This window comes from Palaemon carinicauda, chromosome 1 (genome assembly GCF_036898095.1).
Source record: "Palaemon carinicauda isolate YSFRI2023 chromosome 1, ASM3689809v2, whole genome shotgun sequence".
Classification (NCBI taxonomy): Eukaryota; Metazoa; Arthropoda; class Malacostraca; order Decapoda; family Palaemonidae; genus Palaemon; species Palaemon carinicauda.
In genome coordinates, this window is record NC_090725.1 from 97,160,253 (window position 1) to 97,181,025 (window position 20,773).

Here is a 20,773-nt window from a genome sequence, read left to right on the forward strand (position 1 = left end):
GACGGCTGTTTTTAAACAGCCTCCAATTAATTAAACAAAAATACTTATTCTAATGGAATTTCAGTTATTTGCTTTCACCTTCGGAACGGATAGTTAAGGAAGTAGAGTTTCCAAACCCATGAGCTGAGTAAAAAGAAAGTAGTAGAATAATTTTGTAACATCATCTCATTGCCTGAAAGTATACCTACATTCTCTTCATTAGAGCCATTTATTCAAAGCGTTCTGATAATATTTAATAATGCATCCGGAGACCGAGTACTTCATTTTCGTCACTTCTCATTTCACAGGAAACAACAGGAAATAGAAGGCATTTAGGCTAGATAAAAAAGCAATATGATAATCTATGTATGGGTAAGGTCACTCTAATGAGACCGTAAAGGCCGTTTGCAGTAGTCACTCAGAGGGGAGACTACGTTGCCGCTCATTCTTCGTATCCGTTGGATTTACCCGTAATCTAAGCATAATGAAAGCTTTATAGCTATTAGGCTGATAGAGCTTGAGCTTCTGGCCTTGCAGGAAGGGGTTTCTTGTCTTGAAACCAGTGATTAGGTGATGTTTATGTCGCAGTAACTTTTACCTTTAGTGCAATTGGCATTCAATTTTGGTTAATGGTGGCCATATTTTTTTTTAAGAGGTTTGAATATTGTATGTTGAGGGCTCTTCTCATAGTTTAACAAATGTCATCGCTACATTTTCACAGTTAGGAGATTGCATTTCATTATACTGAAGTGATGGGAAATATGTCTGTCATATGTATCACCTCATTTATTTTGTAACTGCTAATAATTATAGAAATTATTACCATTATTGAAATTGCAAAAAGTATTATTATTATTATTATTATTATTATTATTATTATTATTATTATTATTATTATTATTATTGTTGTATATCAAAACTAGTTTTACTTCTTATCAAATATTTCTGTTTCATCCGTTAATCAGTCCTTTGACATATGATTTTTCTTTTTAATTTTCCACTACAGTATATGAAGAATTGCACACTGGATGTGTGTTTGTCTATGATGGTTTAGTAAGTTGACCCGATACACTTTTTCTCTGTTCATTATTACTATAGAGTAAGCAAGTAATGTACCTACCTTGCGATTAGCTGGACTGGGGTTCGAGACCCGCTCAAGCTCGATAGTTTCTTGTAGTGTTTGCAACCTCACCATCTCTTTGAGTTAAGATTTTTTTTTCTTTTTTTTTTTTTGGGGGGGGGGGGGTGATAAGTCTACCTGCGAGTCGTCAGTAGCCATTTCCTGGCCCTCACTGGTCCTAGCTTGGGCATTATTCCTGCTAAGATATTGTCACTGCCCCTTCCCCCTGCCATTCATGAGCGACCTTTAAAATTGTTTGTTGAACAGATTAACCCTTGGAATGTTAAACAAACAAAAAAAGAAAAAAAATCCCTGTCGCACCCTACGTGACCAGTTCTTTTTGCCATTTAGATAAAGATGATACGTGTCTTTCAAAACGCGTCCCATCCATTGAAGTGTCTTTTATGATAAATTACCCGCAGCTTTTCCTGGAGATTATATCTTTCACTGGATGGAATAATAAGAGAATAAACAGAATAGCAGATGAGGTTAAATGGCGTAGGATTGATAAACCTAAATGATTTGTTTCATTTAAAAATGAATGGCTTATTGTTAACGGGTTTTTTTTTTTTATATGTTTTTATGTTAACAGGCTCACGTAAGTCCTTTTATAGGTTATATATGAAATATTTGTTTTAATTCTGTTAATGTTTTTAAAATATTTTATTTTAATTGTTCATTACTTAGTATATCGGTAATTTATAACCTTATTTCCTTTCCTCACTGGGTTATTTTTCCCTGCTGGAGCCCTTGGGCTTATAGCATCTTGCTTTTCCAACTAGGGTTGTAGCTTAGCTAGTAATAATAATAATAATAATGATAATGATGATGAAAATAATAATAGTGATAACAAGAAGAAGAAGAAGAAGAAGAAAAAGAAGAAGACACTGGCTTTCAGTGACATAGGTAGCTAAATTCTATATCGACTGAAACTAAATTTCCTATGTGAGAATTTTAGATATCCAGAATAATATTAGGTATACAATTTTCTCAATGATTATAATAGTAAAGATCAAAGTATAGGGAACCTGGAAATTTATTCAGTAAAAAGTCCTTTATATTAAAATCCTGTTCGATTCATAAATGGCAGGAATAGCTCTTGAGTGAGCAGCTTATAACACTTGAAAGAATTTTCAAAGCAAAATAAATAACTAAAGCAAATATATATCGAAGGGACGATTAAAAAAACTGTTGGAAACTGATAAATTGTTTTCCCATCACTACTACGGTTACAGTAAAAACCTTCGTCTTAAAAGATCATGCAAGTACTGTTCGTATCGTTTATGTGTCTAGCGCGAACGTTTTCGTCAAAGAAGCGTGTAACTTCTAGCAGGTCATATTTAAGACATTTCTCTAGATCACGAAAATGTGTAACCTTTTATAGTATTATCATTAGCCAAGCTACAACTCTAGTGGGAAATACAGGATGCCCTAAGCCCAAGGGCCCCAATAGGAAAAAATAGGCCAGTGAGGAAAGGCGGCAAAAACACAAGGTAATAACTTACTCCTTGCAATATAACCGTGGCTTCTATATATATTAAAAAAGAAAAACACGAAGGAACCACTTTTCTGAATAATTTTTTCTCAAACTAGACTCCTATGCTAACCTCCTACCTGTTACCTTTTGTGATCTACCATAAATAAAGTATACCATTGCTTTGAGTATAGAATCAAGTTGATATGTCAACTTTGGTTATTTTCCATGTATAAATGATTAAAACATTGGGTATTAGATGCTAATGGATTCAATGAACTATGATAAATTGTTTGACAATAGAATGAATTAGTTAGTAACATAAAAGTGTACTTAATAGAAATATATATTTTGGTTAACGCGTAGTTAGAAAATTAGCTTAATAATGTGAATAAAAAGTATTATCTATAATCATTTCATACTTCTTTGCAAGGATTTATACGTATCAAATTATCCGTATTTAATATATATTTCAACAATTTATTCAAATGCTACAAAGAGAAAATGTAACCTCCTTTAAAGGACCGTAATTAATAGTTTTCATAAGTTCATATTTCATGAAGGGTTTATTTCTTTCATGTGTGATTTGATTAACTCCAGTACTGTCTATAAAATTTTGTATGCCATTGAGTATGTATATTTACTAATATATATATATATATATATATATATATATATATATATTTATATATATATATGTATATATATATATATATATGTATATATATATATATATATATATATATATATATATATGCTGCATGTTTGTATATATATATATTATATATATATGTATATGTATATATATATACATACATATATATATATATATATATATATACATATGCTGCATGTTTGTATATATATATTATATATATATGTATATGTATATATATACATACATATATATATATATATACATACATATATATATATATATATATATATATATATCTATATATATATATATATATATATATATATCTATATATATATATATATATATATATATATATATATATACATACATATATATATATATTTATATATATATATATATATATATCTATATATATATATATATATATATATATATATATATATATATGATGCGTATTTGTGTGTAGGAGTTGCATTTTAAAAGTAAAGAAAAATATCGAAGGCCAGTTCCTTTGATAGAAAAGTTGTAATTTTTGTGACCCACATATAGCAACGCTTCTGATCTATTTTCAATTTTGTTAACTTCAGCATCAATAGTTTCTTAAACTAGCCAAACTTTTATTATTTGAGGCCTATTGAATAATTTACTACTTTTCATATAACACCCAAAAAATTATTGTGTAACAGGCTTCACAAAATGTTTATGATCACCCGAACATATTTGGACGACTCCGTTTAATTGAAACCAGAAGAAAAACCTGAATCCTTTGTAAAATGGGACGAGATGTATCGAAGGACGTTAGGCAGCGTTGAATGAAATACGGCCAACATGCCATGCCGTCTATACATCCCTCCAGCGATCCGCCCCTTTGGACCCAATACAAGGGTTGAACCAAGCATCCATAGATCTGCTCACGACGGACTATTGAGAGCAAAGAAATGGTTTAGAAACCGGGGCGAGAAAAATGGATCCGAAATGCCCTCGATCGAAATCATTTGAACACCGAAGTGACAAGCGGCGCACAATTGTATCGCAACAGGTTCCGATTCGGGTTTCCCTTTCTGTAATAAGGTCAGGGGGTAAAGTGGTCTATCAACAGTGAAAAATGACGGTGTTGAATTACCTTCCTACGTTTCAATAGGAGAGTCACAAGGGCATGGCCTGGCATTTTTATAAAAGATAACTCTCTCTCTCTCTCTCTCTCTCTCTCTCTCTCTCTCTCTCTCTCTCTCTCTCTCTCTCTCTCTCTCTCTCTCTCTCTCGAATACACATAAACATATACAGCTCTCCAATATTTCAAGTCCATGCCCATTCAGGTTTCTCTGTCCGTGTCAGCTGCACTTCAACTATCTCTCTCTCTCTCTCTCTCTCTCTCTCTCTCTCTCTCTCTCTCTCTCTCTCTCTCTCTCTCTGTATATATATATATATATATATATATATATATATATATATATATATATATATATATATATACGTCCGTGTGTGTGTGTATTTCACCTTAAACTTTTTTTTTGTGGAGGGGTGGCACGAAAAAAGTTTAGCCTTTTAGTATCCAAGCTATTCCTTAAGGGTGAGGTTCTCATCCCAAAACATTAATCTTGTTGCTAGGAAATTTTGGCTGGTATCCATTTACGGCTGCTTGGATTTGTGACCGATGGTTTGGAATTAAAAACACTCGCAAAATTTCACATCTTGAAGACTATATTTCAGTGGAATTTATATGAAAATTAGTAGGTAAAGTCAGTTGCACAAAATGAAAATCTCCTCTGTATCCAAATCAGCTACAATGACCATGTGTGTTCCCCTCTTAATTCATAGGTTATAGCTTAGGTAGCAGTTTCAAATGAATAACTTTCCTTTGTTGGTCGTTATATATAAAAGAAAAGTAAAACTTGAATCCATTAACTTCTAAGAGCACTATTTATATATATTTTTATATATATATATATATATGTATATATATATATATATATGTATGTGTATATATATATATATATATATACACACAAAGGGTTGTATGAATTCATATGTTTGTCCGCTAGCTCGCTAGAGATTGCAAGATCAGTTATACTGAACATGGCGGAAAATGATTGATAGGGGAAGCAACAACTGCTCGCCAATCCTCTCTGCTTACCCCTTTTAACACCATCTCCTTCATATATTCATATTACTGTTTTTGTAACTAATATTGTTCCCAGTTCACCATCATTCACCTCACCCTTTGTTCAGGTAATTTTAACCGACCACCCACGTGGCTTACTTTTTCCTTTTATCATAGATTCTATGCTATATTCTTTATACAGAACACCACCATTAAATTCTATTCGATGGTGTTTCAATGGTGGTGTGGAACAGAAATTATAATAATTTTGGATATAATTTATACAGAAACAGAGAGAGAAAAAATGGCAGAAGGTAACGAGGTGGAAAAGGGTTGAAGAAAGAAGCCGGCAAGCCAGTGAGGTGTGGAAGTGTGGCACCAGTGAGGGATTCTGTTTAAAACCAGGGGTCCTCCCTATCGGCCAATATTTGCTGTGTTGAGTATAATAGAAAACTGTCAGCATGAAAAACTCTGTTGTTGCTCGTTATAATGGAGAATAAATCAACAAACTAAATTCCAATGCAACAACTTGTAAAAACAGTAAGCTATATTAGAGCAAGAATAGTATAAAATGGCATCCACAGTTATGTAACAGGGGAGGGTATATGTACACTGTTAAAAGTAAATTATTCAAGAAATTGTGTAAAGGTGGCGTTCTCGTTACCTTGGTTAGGAATATCCTGACCAGTGGACGAGGAAATTATATATATATATATATATATATATATATATATATATATATATATATATATATATATATGTGTGTGTGTGTGTGCGTGTATATATATGTTTGTTTGTTTGTATGTATGTATGTATGTATGTATGCATGTGTGTATATATTTGTGTATCTGTATGTATACTAAAATGGATGTGTCTGTAGGTATATATATATGCTTATGTATATGTGTATATATATTTGTGTATGAATAAGTGATAATTATTTCTCTGCATTATTACTATTTTTTTTTCTTTTTGCTTATTTTATTCCAATCCATCGTTGTTATTGATACTATTCGGGTATGGCATCGATTGAACTTATGCGAGAAAAATTAAATATTACCTCATGAGTAGAAGTGTTCTGATTTAGCACTAAGTCACCAGGTAGATAGAGAAACGGACTTCCTTCTGATTGAAATTTATATTAATATTTTTAGTAAGTCTTGTTAAGGGTAGTCTCAAAATTAATATTTTTTTTTCTTCGTAATGGATATAAATGTAATGATATAGGAGCTTTCCTTAATTGCAAGCAAATGTTTAATTAAACATGAATTTAGTAAGACAGATTTTATCGTTTTTATTAAGGGATTCGTTATTTTGAATTTTACATTTCGTTCCCCTTTTTGGGAGACATTGTTATAGATAATAAAAGAAGATTGTTTCTGAATTGTGATACCATACCACCGTTATAATTTGAAATTATTCCTGTATATAGATACAAATTGGATTTAAGAGGCAGGTAGGATCTCTCTTTTCCTGGTAACTTATTCTAATCACAGTAGAACACATTTAATCAGCCTATGTTGAAAAGGTATTGAGTGCGTGGATAGTCTGTTGGTGCATCTTCGCCTTATTTATTGCAACATTATTCTGCCAGCACTCCCACGTTTTTCTTCTCCTTTAAAGGTTTTGTTCACTGGTAAGAAGCGTAAAGGGTAAAATAAATGGCATATAAACATAGGTATGTGAATTGGGCCTCTATTGGGGAAGGAAACCACAAATTTCCTGCTGCAGTCGCAAACAGGAAAATGGCAGATTGCATCATTTTCTCCGACCCTCCTCCAATTTGTATTTTGGGAAACCTGGGTGCTCCGAAGGTCTCATCTTCATTGAATGTGATGGATCTTCCTGGATTTTGAAACGGCTATCAAAACGAATGATTTTTCGAAGAGATTATTTGAATCTCATATACTTCAAAAGTTCAAACTTGCAACAAATGTTTTTATGTTGAACACGCTGACATGAGTCTTTTTATAGTGTATGTGTGAAAAATTTCTTTTAATGTTGTTACTTTTCTTAAAATATTTCATTTTCGTTGTTCATTACTTCTCATATAGTTTATTTATTTCCTTATTTCCTTTCCTCACTGGGCTATTTTTCCCTGTCGGAGACCTAGGGCTCATAGCATCCTGCTTTTCCAACTAGGATTGTAGCTTAGCTAGTAATAATAATAATAATAATAATAATAATAATAATAATTCGCAGTTCTTCATATATCGCAAGTGAGAAAAATATAAGCACCGTCATAGGTGTTTTGTAGGAAAAGGAAAGTAATGCCAAGGTTTTAGAACTTAATGCTTGAATTTCATCAAATTTTCGTCCTTCCACTGTTAATGTTAAATTGAAAAGTAATTTTAATTGTATCACGTTATTTTTTTTTTATACTTTTAGATAATATAGATAACAATAAGGAAAAAATTTTCGTGTTCAAGTCTTCTAGTCAAATAACTTCGTAGCAATAAAAGGGAATGGTAATGTGAATCCCATTCGTTATATATATATATATATATATATATATATATATATATATATATATATATATATATATATATATATATATATAGCGAATGGGATTCACATTACCATTCATACAAAATCATCACCATCTCCTCCTACGCCTATTGACGCAAAGGGCCTCGGTTAGATTTCGCCAGTCGTCTTTATCTTGAGCTTTTAAACCATTACTTCACCTTTCATCATCTCCTACTTCACATTTCATAGTCCTCACCCTTGTAGGTCTGGGTCTTCCAACTCTTCTAGTGCCTTGTAGAGCCCAGTTGAAAGTTTGGCGAAGTAATCTCTCTTGAAGAGGAGTGCGAAGAGCATGCCCAAACCATCTCCATCAACCCATCACCATAATCTCATCCATATAAGGCACTAGGGTAATCTCTCTTACATTTTCATTTCTAATCCTGTTCTGCAATTTAACTCCCAATATTCTTCTGAGGTCCTTGAATATATATATATATATATATATATATATATATATATATGTATATATATATATGTATATGTATATATATATACTGTATATATATATATATATATATATATATACATATATATATATTTATATATATATATATATATATATATGTATATATATATATATGTATATGTATATATATATATATATTTATATGTATATATATATATGTATATGTATATATATATATATATATATATATTTATATACATATATATATGTATATGTATATATATATATATATATATATATATATTTATATACATATATATAAATATATATATATGTGTATATATATATATATATATATATATATATATATATATATATATATATATATATATATATAAGGAATTCAAGTTTTAAGAACAACTATATCGAAACCTTTTATGGAATTTTTCTCTTTAATTTTGCTAGAACCTTTTCTGCTTTTATATATTATCCCTGATATATATGATTATTCTTACAGGAACGAGAACGCTGAAGTAGGAGAAGTCCAAGGTAAGCCTGATGATTTCCTTCCTCTTAAATAGTGTATTTACTTATTGTTAACATGGTATGCTCCAGTGCCATACGTTCTCTTAGTTCTGAATCATTTGTGATCCTCTTTGTACTGTAGATAGGTGATAGGATTAGGTTGAACATCTAAATTTTGAACGCAGCACCTTTCCACAGCACAACTAGCTTCGCCTTTTTTCATTGGGCTGTCGTGTAACATGCTACATGCATTATTGAGATTCCTAGTTATCAAAGCGCTTACAGTCTGTATTTGCCTCGATTAATCTCGTAACATTTTGTCTTAGAATTTTTGTCATCATGTCACAAGGCTCATTCTAGGTAAATTATATTTTGGCTATATGACTGCACCTCTAGTAGGCTGCACCAAATGGGTCGGAATTACAGCGTGTATGTACTCATCCCTTTCACGACTTTTGCCCCTTGATGAACTGAGAAGATATTGTTGTTTAGTATGATGAATTCACCCATAAAGGTTAGAATTTTATTATCCTCAATAAAGGAAATAGAATACTTTGCGAATCATGTTAGACCCACGCTGACAAAATGGCTGCACTTTAGGTTATTGTTCCGTTTATCTACTGTGGATCAGTGTGTCGTATCTGCCATCCCAATTTCTCTTAAATATATAGAAGAATTACATTTGAACTCTATGGAGAGGTAGAATTTCATGCATGGATGCGTATAGAAAGCGTTCATCTGTTTGTCTGTCGGTTAATGCTTCTGACACTGTTACTTTGTGGCAATTTCTCTATAGATAAAGGAATTACAGTTCAACTTAGTACAAAAAAAGGTAATCGTAGATAATCGTCTGATTGTTGGTGTATAATCGAGCTTTATAAGATTTGAAAATATTTCATTCAGAGTTGATAAAAAGGTAAGACACCTTACAGAGATGTGCAATTGTAGGGAGATCAACCAACTTCCCTTCCAGTTACCATTATGTCATATCTAATATGTACTCTACTGCATAATTACAATGTAAAAGATCAGGCATAGATGCTCAAAAGGGGAGATTGCCCGTCTGTTTGTCTGTCATAGTGTTAAAGTTTAAACCATCAATTGTGTGACATGTGAAATTGTTGGTTTGAATTCCGTTGAGTTATTGTAAACCTCTACCATCTGCCCTTCATTTACGATCCCCTGAGAGAGATAGGCAACTATGGACCTTAACTGTAACCTTTTACGAACAACAACTGCCATCGGGGGTTGATTGATTGATTTGAGGCTTTCTGGCATAGGGAAATGGCCCCCGACTCTGATTCTGTGGGTAGGGAGTTAAGACCTCACTCACAGCTCCGTAGGTTTCATTTGTGTTCAAAACTTTAAAATTCATGTAAGCTACGGATTAAGTTTCATGTGGTGGCATACAAGTCTATCTGCTGAGTCCTTACAGCCATTGCCTGATCCTCCTAGGACCTGCATATAAAGTAATTTTCTAGGACATTATGTGAAAAGGCAGTGACCTGTCCTTCCTCTCTTGAGTTACCTTTAAACCTTTTCGTGAGAAAACCTTAGTAGTCATTTATCCTTGGAAGAATATAATATTTTTAATATTTCATCAGTTGGAAATGTTCTCTTGGGAGTTTTTGTATGTTTAGCAGTAATTTTAAAATAAAAATATTTGAAGAGGGCGTATCAGTCAGAAAGAATGGATGACTGTTGGTTGCTGAAGTGTTTTATTAGGAAATGCAAGGAGGAAGTTTTTCTGCACTGGTTTCATTCAGCTTTTGAAATATAAATCTGGCAGTGACTGTGGCTAGGAATACCCATCTAAAAGAAAACATTGTGCATCCAGTGACTTGCACAAAAATAAATTACCAGGTAATTATTATTATTATTATTATTATTATTATTATTATTATTATTTTCTAAGCTACAACCCTAGTTGGAGAAGCAGGATGCTATAAGCCCAGGGGCCCCGACAGGGAAAATAACCCAGTGAGGAAAGGAAACAAGAAAAAATAGAATTATTTAAGAACAGTAACAACATTAAAATAAATATTTCATATATAAACTATAAAAACTTTAACAAAACAAGAGGAAGAGAAATAGGATAGAATAGTGTGTCTGAGTGTACCCTCAAGCAAGAGAACTCTAACCCAAGACAGTGGAAGACCATGGTACAGAGGCTATGGCACTACCCAAGAATAGAGAACAATGGTTTAATTTTGGAGTGTCCTTTTCCTAGAAGAGCTGCTTACCATAGCTCAAGAGTCTCTTCTACCCTTATCAAGAGGAAAGTAGCCACTGAACAATTACAGTGCAGTAGTTAACCCATTGGGTGAAGAAGAAATGTTTGGTAATCTGTGTTGTCAAGTGTATGAGAATAGACGATAATCTGTAAAGAATAGGCCAGACTATTCGGTGTATGTGTAAACATAGGGAAAGAACCGTAACCAGAGAGAAGAATCCACTGTAGTACTGTCTGACCAGTCAAAGGACCCCATAACTCTCTTGTGGTAGTATCTCAACGGGCGGCTGGTACCCTAGCCAACCTACTACCTACTAATGTATGACCATTATGGTAGAGAATCTGGCTGAGAATGTGTCTAGCAGCATCACAAGCGACTTGCTTCGAACATAAACATAAGCTGCTAGGAGATATGGTAGAATTTAGACCATTTTCCTTTAATGGATAAAGAATTATTATTATTGTTTTATATATATATATATATATATATATATATATGTATATATATATATATATATATATATATATATATATATATATATATATATGTATGTATATATATATCCATCCCATGTCAACGGATAATGAGACATCGGAACATGAGTTTTTTCACTTTATTACAAAAAGGTTTGTGATCACACTAAACACAGCCCGATACTCTCAGACGAGTACCCACTTGCTCTTATGTTCCCTCGAATGGTACTGTTTAACCCTCGGCAAGTAAAGTGCAATGTCTTTTCGTCAATATGCTGAATTGTTAGATTTTGTGGAATTCTCCACTGTGATGGAATGTACTGTCACCAATAGGCTTTCAACACATTACCTTATGAGACTTGGTACACGTCACTTATAGCAGAGTTCAGTGATCGCGCACTAGAATTTGTGACAGTCATAGTACTCTTAAAAAGGTAATTAATCTCACTATATAAAACATATTTTGCATACAAGGATTAGTATATATATACTGTATATATAGATCGTCAGCCGTTACTAGTCCACTTCAGAACAAATCCCTCAGACCTGTCCTTCCACTTGCGCCTGTTTATGGTCTTTCTGTGCTAGTCCACGTCCGCAGACTTTCTTAGTTAGTCAATCCATCGTCTTCTCTTCCTTTCCCTGCCTCTTTTGCAATCCCTGAAGAAAATCTCCCACCATCATCAATCCGCAGTGGCCAACGTGGTGATGAAAACTTACCAAAACCCAGAATTTTATGTATATATATATATATATATGTTTGTGTATATATATATACATATATATATATATATATATATATATATATATATATATATATATATATATATATATATATATATATATGATAATTTTGGGATTAAAACTTCGTGATTTCCATATATTCAAAGACATAATTACCTTTTCAAATAGAATTCACTCTAGCTCCTGATCTTAGACTTCAGCGGAAATTCTTTTCATGATTAGTACTTGAGCCTGGCCAATGTGGATTCGAACCATAATACTCAGTAGAAATAAAGGAAGTCTGATGACTTAGTCTTAGACCATTCATCCAAATAGTCTAGTCGCCACATAGAGGGCAACTATAGCCCGAAAGCGTATACAGCTGTTATTATTATTATTATTATTATTATTATTATTATTATTATTATTATTATTATTATTATTATTACTTGCTAAGCTACAAACCTAGTTGGAAAAGCAGGATGCTAAAAGCCCAGGGGCTCTAAAAGAGAAAATAGCTCAGTGAGGAAAGGAAAAAAGGAAAATAAAATATTTTAAGAAGAGTAACAACTAAAAATATCTCCTATATAAACTATAAAAACTATAACAAAACAAGAGGAAGAGAAATAAGAAAAGAGAGTGCGCTCTAGTGTACCCTCAAGCAAGAGAACTCTAACCCAAGACAGTGGAAGACCATGGTACAGGGGTTGTGGCACTACCCAAGACTATAGAACAATGGTTTTATTTTGGAGTATCCTTCTCCCAGAAAAGCTGCTTACCATAGCTAAAGAGTCTCTTCTATCCTTACCAAGAGGAAAGGGGCCACTGAACAATTACAGTGCAGTAACCCCATGAGTGAAGAAGAATGGTTTTGTAATATGTATTGTCAGGTGTATGAGGACAGAGGAGAATATGTAAAGAATAGGCCAGACTATTCAGTGTGTGTGTAGTCAAAGGCAAAATGAACCGTAACCAGAGAGAAGTATCCAATGTAGCACTGTATGGCCAGTCAAAGGACCCCATAACTCTTTAGCGGTAGTATCTCAACGGGTGGCTGGTGCCCTGGCTAACATACTATCTGTTCTCTTCATAAAATGATTGAATGATGTCTAGGGACTGAATTTATTCAAACCCCTTTTCTACACCAGAAGAACACCGTTTTGTGCACTTTATTGGCAAATTGTGCTAATATAAGGATATCATACAGTATATGATTAAGTTAATGAATTCGCCAATTATACGTCAATGTTCTCAAAACAAAACTTTTATACAATATCTTGAGGTAACTGATGTGGAGATCCTGAAGTAAAGTTAATTCGATATTATAAAACATTTATAAATCTATCTATATATATATATATATATATATATATATATATATATATATACACCTGTAAATATATATATATATATATATATATATATATATGTATGTATATATATATATATATATATATATATATATATATATATATATACTGTATATATGTATGTATATATATATATATATATATATATATATATATACTGTATATATGTATGTATATATATATATATATATATATATATATATATATATATATATATATACTGTATATATGTATGTATATATATATATATATATATATATATATATATATACTGTATATATGTATGTATATATATATATATATATGTATATATATATATATATATGTATATATATATATATATATATATATGTATATATATATATATATATATGTATATATATATATATATATATGTATATATATATATATATGTATATATATATATATATATATATATATATATATTTATATATATTTACCTGTAATATATATATATATATATATATATATATACACACACACACATATACACCTTTAAATATATATATTTATATATACCTGTATATATATATATATATATATATATATATATATATATATATATATATATATATATATACCTGTAGATATATATGTGTATATATATATATATATATATATATATATATATATATATATATATGATTTTGCACACTTATAAGTGTTTTTCATATATATTCATATAAGCCATAAATACCTCTTAATATCGGATTCTCTCTGCCTTGGAATCAGAGATCCAAGGGGGAATCAACTCTATAATAAAGCTTCTGGTCTACTAAGGAATCGAACCCGGGCCCAAGAAACTGAGGTTCCAGTGATTTTCCACTTAGTCACAAAGAGAAATAAAGGTTGATTACAACTCTCCTATACATATTCCTGTCGAATTCAGACCTTTTGTACTTAGAATCGAAATCAACACATCCCCACCATTGTAGCCTGTTGGTAAGTTTGCAATATATGGCTATGAATAATGATAATTTTGCAATACATGGCAATGATTAATGATAATTTTGCACATCTATACGTGTTTTTCATATATATTCATAAAAGCCATAGATACTTGTTGCTGCCTCTGGACCAGAAGCTATTATAATAAGAGCTTTTGGTCAGCCAAAGAATCGAACCCGGACCCAAGAAAGTGAGGTTCCAGTTACCACTTAGCTACAAAGAGAGATATAAGTTAATTACATCTGTCCCATACATATTGCTGTCGAATTCATGCTTTTTGTACTTAGAATCGAAATCAACCCATCTCCACCATTGTAGCGTGTTTGTAAGTATGCAATACTTGGCTATGATTAATGGTAATTAGTCAGGGATATGTATGGGAGAGTTGTAATCAACTTTTATTTTTCTTTGTGACTAAGAAAGAATCTGTTATTAGGAGGTATTTCTGGCTTATATATATATATATATATATATATATATATATATATATATATATTTATATATAATTTATATATATATAATTTATATATATATAATATATTCATATATATATATAATATATTTATATATATATATAATATATTTATATAGATATATATATATATAATATATTTATATATATATAATATATTTATATATATATATATATAATATATTTATATATATATACATATATATATATATATATATATATATATATATATATATATTTATATATATATAGTTTTGGTCTGTGACATCTATAGAATCAATGTTGTTGTAGCCTATTGATAACGTCTCTGCCTGGTGATCGCCAGACTGGGATTTGAGTCTCGTTCAAACTCATTAGTTCCTAGTGAGCGAAGGATGGGGTGTTTTGGGGGAGCCTAAAGGTCTACCTGCTGATAAATATGCAGCCACTGCCTGGCCCTCCCTGGGTGGAGAGGGGCTTGGGCGCTCATCATATGTAAATATGGTTAGTGTCTAGGGTATTGTCCTGCTTGCTAGGGCAATGTTACTGCCCTCTTGATTTTGCCATTTAAACCTTTAAATGGTTCCAATGTGAGCATTGGTGGAATATGAAGCCCATCGTAAGTCTACGTCAGCCTTTTACACCATTGTCTTCTGTAAATGTTTATGCAGAGCAAATAGGCTTTATCCTAGATTCGAGATGGTACGTAATTTACCTTTATTTTTTACAGTATCGTGTACACTGTGCTTAATATATAATGTCAATACATTTACGCAGTATGGACACAAGTACAAAGAGACATAGAAATTGTGTTCTTTTTGTGATTTGATCATATTATTTCTTTGGGAACTGCTCGACTGTATTAATACTTTTTTAACTCTCATTCATTAGATTCCTAATTTGACGTATTTGTTTAAATATTCTAAATGCTGATAGTTTTTTAGTTGATTTTTGGATGACTGCATCAGTTACTTCTTATGCATTTATATTATATTTAAGATAAGTGGACATAAATTCAGTGCGAGTGTGACTTGTTTAAAGTTTACGTATGGTATGCACAGTATTTGATTGGCGATAGTGAAATAAAATTTGGAGAGAGATTGGCGAAATGGCAATCCTTTTTTTTTTTTATCTCGTAAATTTACACTGGTAGTTACATGAATAGTTGATAGGAAATTTTATTACGGAAATTATCGTGTAAATGGCCTTGGCTGGCATCAGAACTGTTATAAAAAGGTCGAGTGTTAAGTAGTTTAAATCAACTAAAGTCCAGATGTTCACTTGTAACGAATGATAATGCAGTTCCTCGGGATTGACATGGTAAGTTTTTTGCGACTTAATCCATTCGGCTTATTTGCCTTGGAACTCACATAGTCATTTAGCTATTGTCTCTTTAGCATAGATGTAGACAAATGCCATCTCTTTTTTTCACGGTGCGTGCATTTGACCCCTTGCAACTGTCTGTCAAGGTATGTATATTTTTCAGTTTGTTCGTTCAGACAGCGAGACGGGATCTTTGACAGAGACAGGTGTGTATGCGTATTACGAGAAATAAAGTTGTGTGTATTCGTGTCACCTGTGCGTGTCAGGATTTTGATGTGAGTTTATGCACATCCTTTCAATCTGGGGCGTTGTATGAATTTGTGTGTACCAAGGAGAGTGCGTGACGGAATGAGAGCTAAGTAATAATGCTTATTCATCCTTCTATTTACATACGTGTGCACTACAGTGAGAGCGTCCAATGATAATGTTTATTTGAGGATGCAAACCACGCTATGCATCTTGATTTCGTCATGAATTGCTTTCGGGGTCTCTTTTAAGAAGGAATTACAACCTCTAGGGCGCGCATCGGGTTAAAGACAGCAAGGGATGGGGCGAGTATGTCTGGAATGATGTCATTATTACTTGGACGTTATTCTTACTACTATTTGCAAGGTTTTTTTTTTTTTTTTTTTTCGTTTTACAGATTCCTTCTCTGGAGAATCTGCCCAAAATGTATGAAGAATGAAACTGGTCGTACTGAAGACTATAAATTCATTTTTGATTCAGAATTATAAGCATTCTATCAATTGTTTCCACATAGTCACAGGCTTGTTCTTAAACATTAGACATTCTGATGTCAATATTATGCATAATTTTTCCCATTCGAAAAACAAGTAATTTACAGATGCTTTTAAAAATATTGAACTATGAAAATAGGGTTTGATATTAATTTCATTTTATCAAAGCTTTTATTTGATTAAAGATTTTCTGTTTTGTTTTTGGTCCATTTTTTTTTCTTTTTTTATCTTTTTTTGATACATTGGGATCGCAAAACAACTGCAGTTCTAAACGGTTAATTTCACATGGAAATAAAAAAGTTGAGAACATAGGCCATCCCATTTGCAATGGTAAGCGAGAATGTTCGCATGGTGACAAATTGCCAAATCTTTATCGATATCCCCTAAAAGTCCGTATGTGCAAAAGTAAATCCCTGGAAATGGTTTCACCAAGTTTCATGGAAATTCTAATTTTACCCTTTTTAAGCATTACTTACTAAAATTTGTGTCAAGTAATAGATTTTTATCCAGTCAGTAATAGAATAGGGGTGGTAATAAACATATGTTTAATATAGTAATTGGCGGTTAAATATATTTACCGTTTTATTTCTCTACTTTTAAATAGAAAGTGAAGCTAGTAAATTTAATGATATCAGCATAAAAATGCTTCTTAGTTTAGATATATTATTATAACTGCATTTTTATTTAGGTTTAAAAAGATAGTCGTCCAGTTTACTGATCTGTCATTAAAAAAAAAATCGAACTGCATACCATTCGCTCTGATTGATATAGAAAGATTTGGGTCTAAAGATGACCGGTCGTTAGCTTGGGTAATCACCCTTATATTATAAAGAGCTAGTGTCTGGATGTATATATATATATATATATATATATATATATATATATATATACACACATACATATGTGTATATATATACATACATACATATGTATATATATATATATATATATATATATATATATATATATATATATTTCCTGTCACGCACAGGGGGGAGAAGAGTAGTCATACCCTGGTGAGAGGGTTACCCGAGAAGTAAACTCGGAAACCTCATATTCCCACAAATTGCCGAACCAGTCGGTTGTAGTTAGGAAAGGGGGAGGAGTGGGAAAGGTTGAAACTGTGTGCAAATCTCTCTAAATATTTAGACGTCATTTTTAACGGCTCGGGTACACTGAAAATGAAAAATCTCTAAGTATATTTGGTTTACTCTTGGGGCCAAGTAAAAGCAGTCTTCGTGTCTTGAGAAGTTGCTCAACCCAAGCTAAGTGGACAGTACTGAACAAAATATTAACCTGTCAGCCTTAGAAAACCGTCGTTACTAAAACTTATACCAGTTAATATGAATCTAATGGAAGCGATGGTCTGTCACTGGGCTCTACACTCAAGTCTAGAATTATGGATCTTGTGTATTTTGTAAATTACCTTTTACCATTTTTATTGAAAATATATAATTCATGATTTGGGGAAGGAATCTTTTTGTATCTTAATATTTCCATGTAATTATGTTATGTAGTATTCATTAGCGATTTAAGAATGATATAACTGCTATACTATACTATACTATAACTGCTGACTTGCAAATAGACTAATTAGTCAAAGGTTAGATTCCACCGCTGATAATTGTGGTTGACACCACTACAAGGGCGTGTGATCTTTAGCCAAAAATGTTAAGGATTATTAAGAATAGGGCCATAGCTGATCTACTTCATGGTTACCTTATCGTGTTAATGGTTTCATGGCAATGGTTAATTAAAGAAGAGAGTTGAGGAGTGGAAGAGCAGAGCAGAGTAGGACTCATTGGTACCCGTAGTGGAAAATTGAAAGAATGTTAATTGGATGGAAGGAAGGGTAATATAGGTTTTGTTTGTTCAAGAGACTATGTAGAAGAGAAAGGTAACCAGAGAGTATTAGTAAGGGTTCCAGTAATACGCGAGTCAAATATGAAACAAAATCAGTGGAGAAATTATAGTCAATATCGAAAGGGAAAAATGGGTGGAAATTAGATAAGTTATTGTTGGGTTTATATTAGTGGTGTCAAAAAAACATAAATAAGATGAATGTAATCGGTGTAAGTGCTATGTTGAAGACCGTATTTGTATGCTTTCTTATAAATATCAGTACATAAACAATGTAACTGGTCGTTTACCTTGATATGCTGTAGATAATATATATGGTTATTGAAAATTTTATATTATAATTTAGATATATTTTTTTCTCCTTTTACTGGTTACACACCGTATATACGTTTACTAAAAATAAGATGTTCACATTATACATCGATGAATGTAGAGCTTTACTTATATGGAGTGAGGCTCTTCGGGGTTTTATTAAGAAAAGAAAGTAGGCCGTAAGAATGATTAAGTTGTCATTTTTCATAATGACCCTTATCTGTAGTTGGAACAGACTGGCGTGATAGCGGAGTTGTTCTCAGATTGGTTCTTTTGGTATTCTAAAGCACACTATCCATCTTGCTCTGGGGTCAAACGTCCATCTGAGAGACGGGAGGGAGCCGTATTAATCATGCACCAAGCTTTCCGTTGCAATTACATTTGGCATGCAAAGCATCCCAGTGGTGTCATGAGTCAAAGCATAGTACCTGATCGGACTTTAGATAAAACAGAGTTTATCCTACAAATGTATTTCGAGACTGTACTTTTACGGCCTGACTTTTAAGCATGTGTTCAAGTTGGTTTATCCCATATATGAATTGATTATATGAGAAGCAGAAAAGAAAAAATTTTACTTAGGATTTTTCCATTTTGAGTTCGATACTCGTACATACACTACAAGGTTTATACACTATATTTACAAAGACGAACGCCAATGCGCAGTAAGGTAGAGCAATCAGACATTGATTCAATAATTGCCTTACTTTGGCAATTAGTAGGATACAAAAGGCATAAGATATGAAACACATTTGTCTTTTTCATGTAACAATTTTGTACTGTTAACGTTAATAATTAATCAGTCAATCATAGATTTCTTTTTCGTGCGACACCCGCCTCTCTCTCTCTCTCTCTCTCTCTCTCTCTCTCTCTCTCTCTCTCTCTCTCTCTCTCTCTCTCTCAGAAGTTTGTTGATATGAATTGTACGATGTTTAGAATCTTGGTGTTTAAGAGGTAAGTTATTTTAAGTAATTCATTTGATTTTGTTTCTATGATGACATCGCCATAAATATGTTGATTTTAAAAACACACAAATACAAAATACTTCCAGTGTAAGGTTACCTCATCATTTACAAAACTCGGTTGAGAAACTTTTCAACCTCAGACATTCAGCATGGTAACTGTAAACACTTTTTCTCACTTGGTTTATCATGTAGCTAGAGTTTCTGTTTGAGATGCACTTTATGAACACAATCACAAGTTTTTGCACTTTTGAAGGCTTTAGTAGTCAGTGTGTGACAGCGGTACGAATGAACTTTGTAAGTAGACTATTGAAGGTTTGTCCTACTCGACTGATGTTTTCTTCGTGTGTTCTGAACTCCTCCCTTTATCCAACACTGTTCCTGTCCTAACAATTTCTTGCACCATATACGATTTGACGGACCTACGGTTGTTTCGCCTAGTGTGTGTATCTGAATTTGTTTCAATGAACCATGACACACATTGTGCCTTTTCCTTTAGGAGTATACACGCACGCACACATACATACATATATATATATATATATGTGTGTGTGTGTATACATATAT

At 32.1% G+C, this 20,773-nt stretch overlaps 1 long non-coding RNA gene across 1 annotated transcript in view; it reads left to right on the forward strand.

The window, feature by feature from the left end:
* LOC137649943 (uncharacterized) overlaps window positions 1–20,773 on the forward strand; it is a 591,152-nt gene that overhangs the window by 322,535 nt on the left and 247,844 nt on the right. Inside the window, exon 2 of the long non-coding RNA XR_011045881.1 lies at window positions 8,788–8,819. This is a non-coding gene — a long non-coding RNA (uncharacterized lncRNA). The remainder of the gene's footprint in view (window positions 1–8,787; window positions 8,820–20,773) is intronic.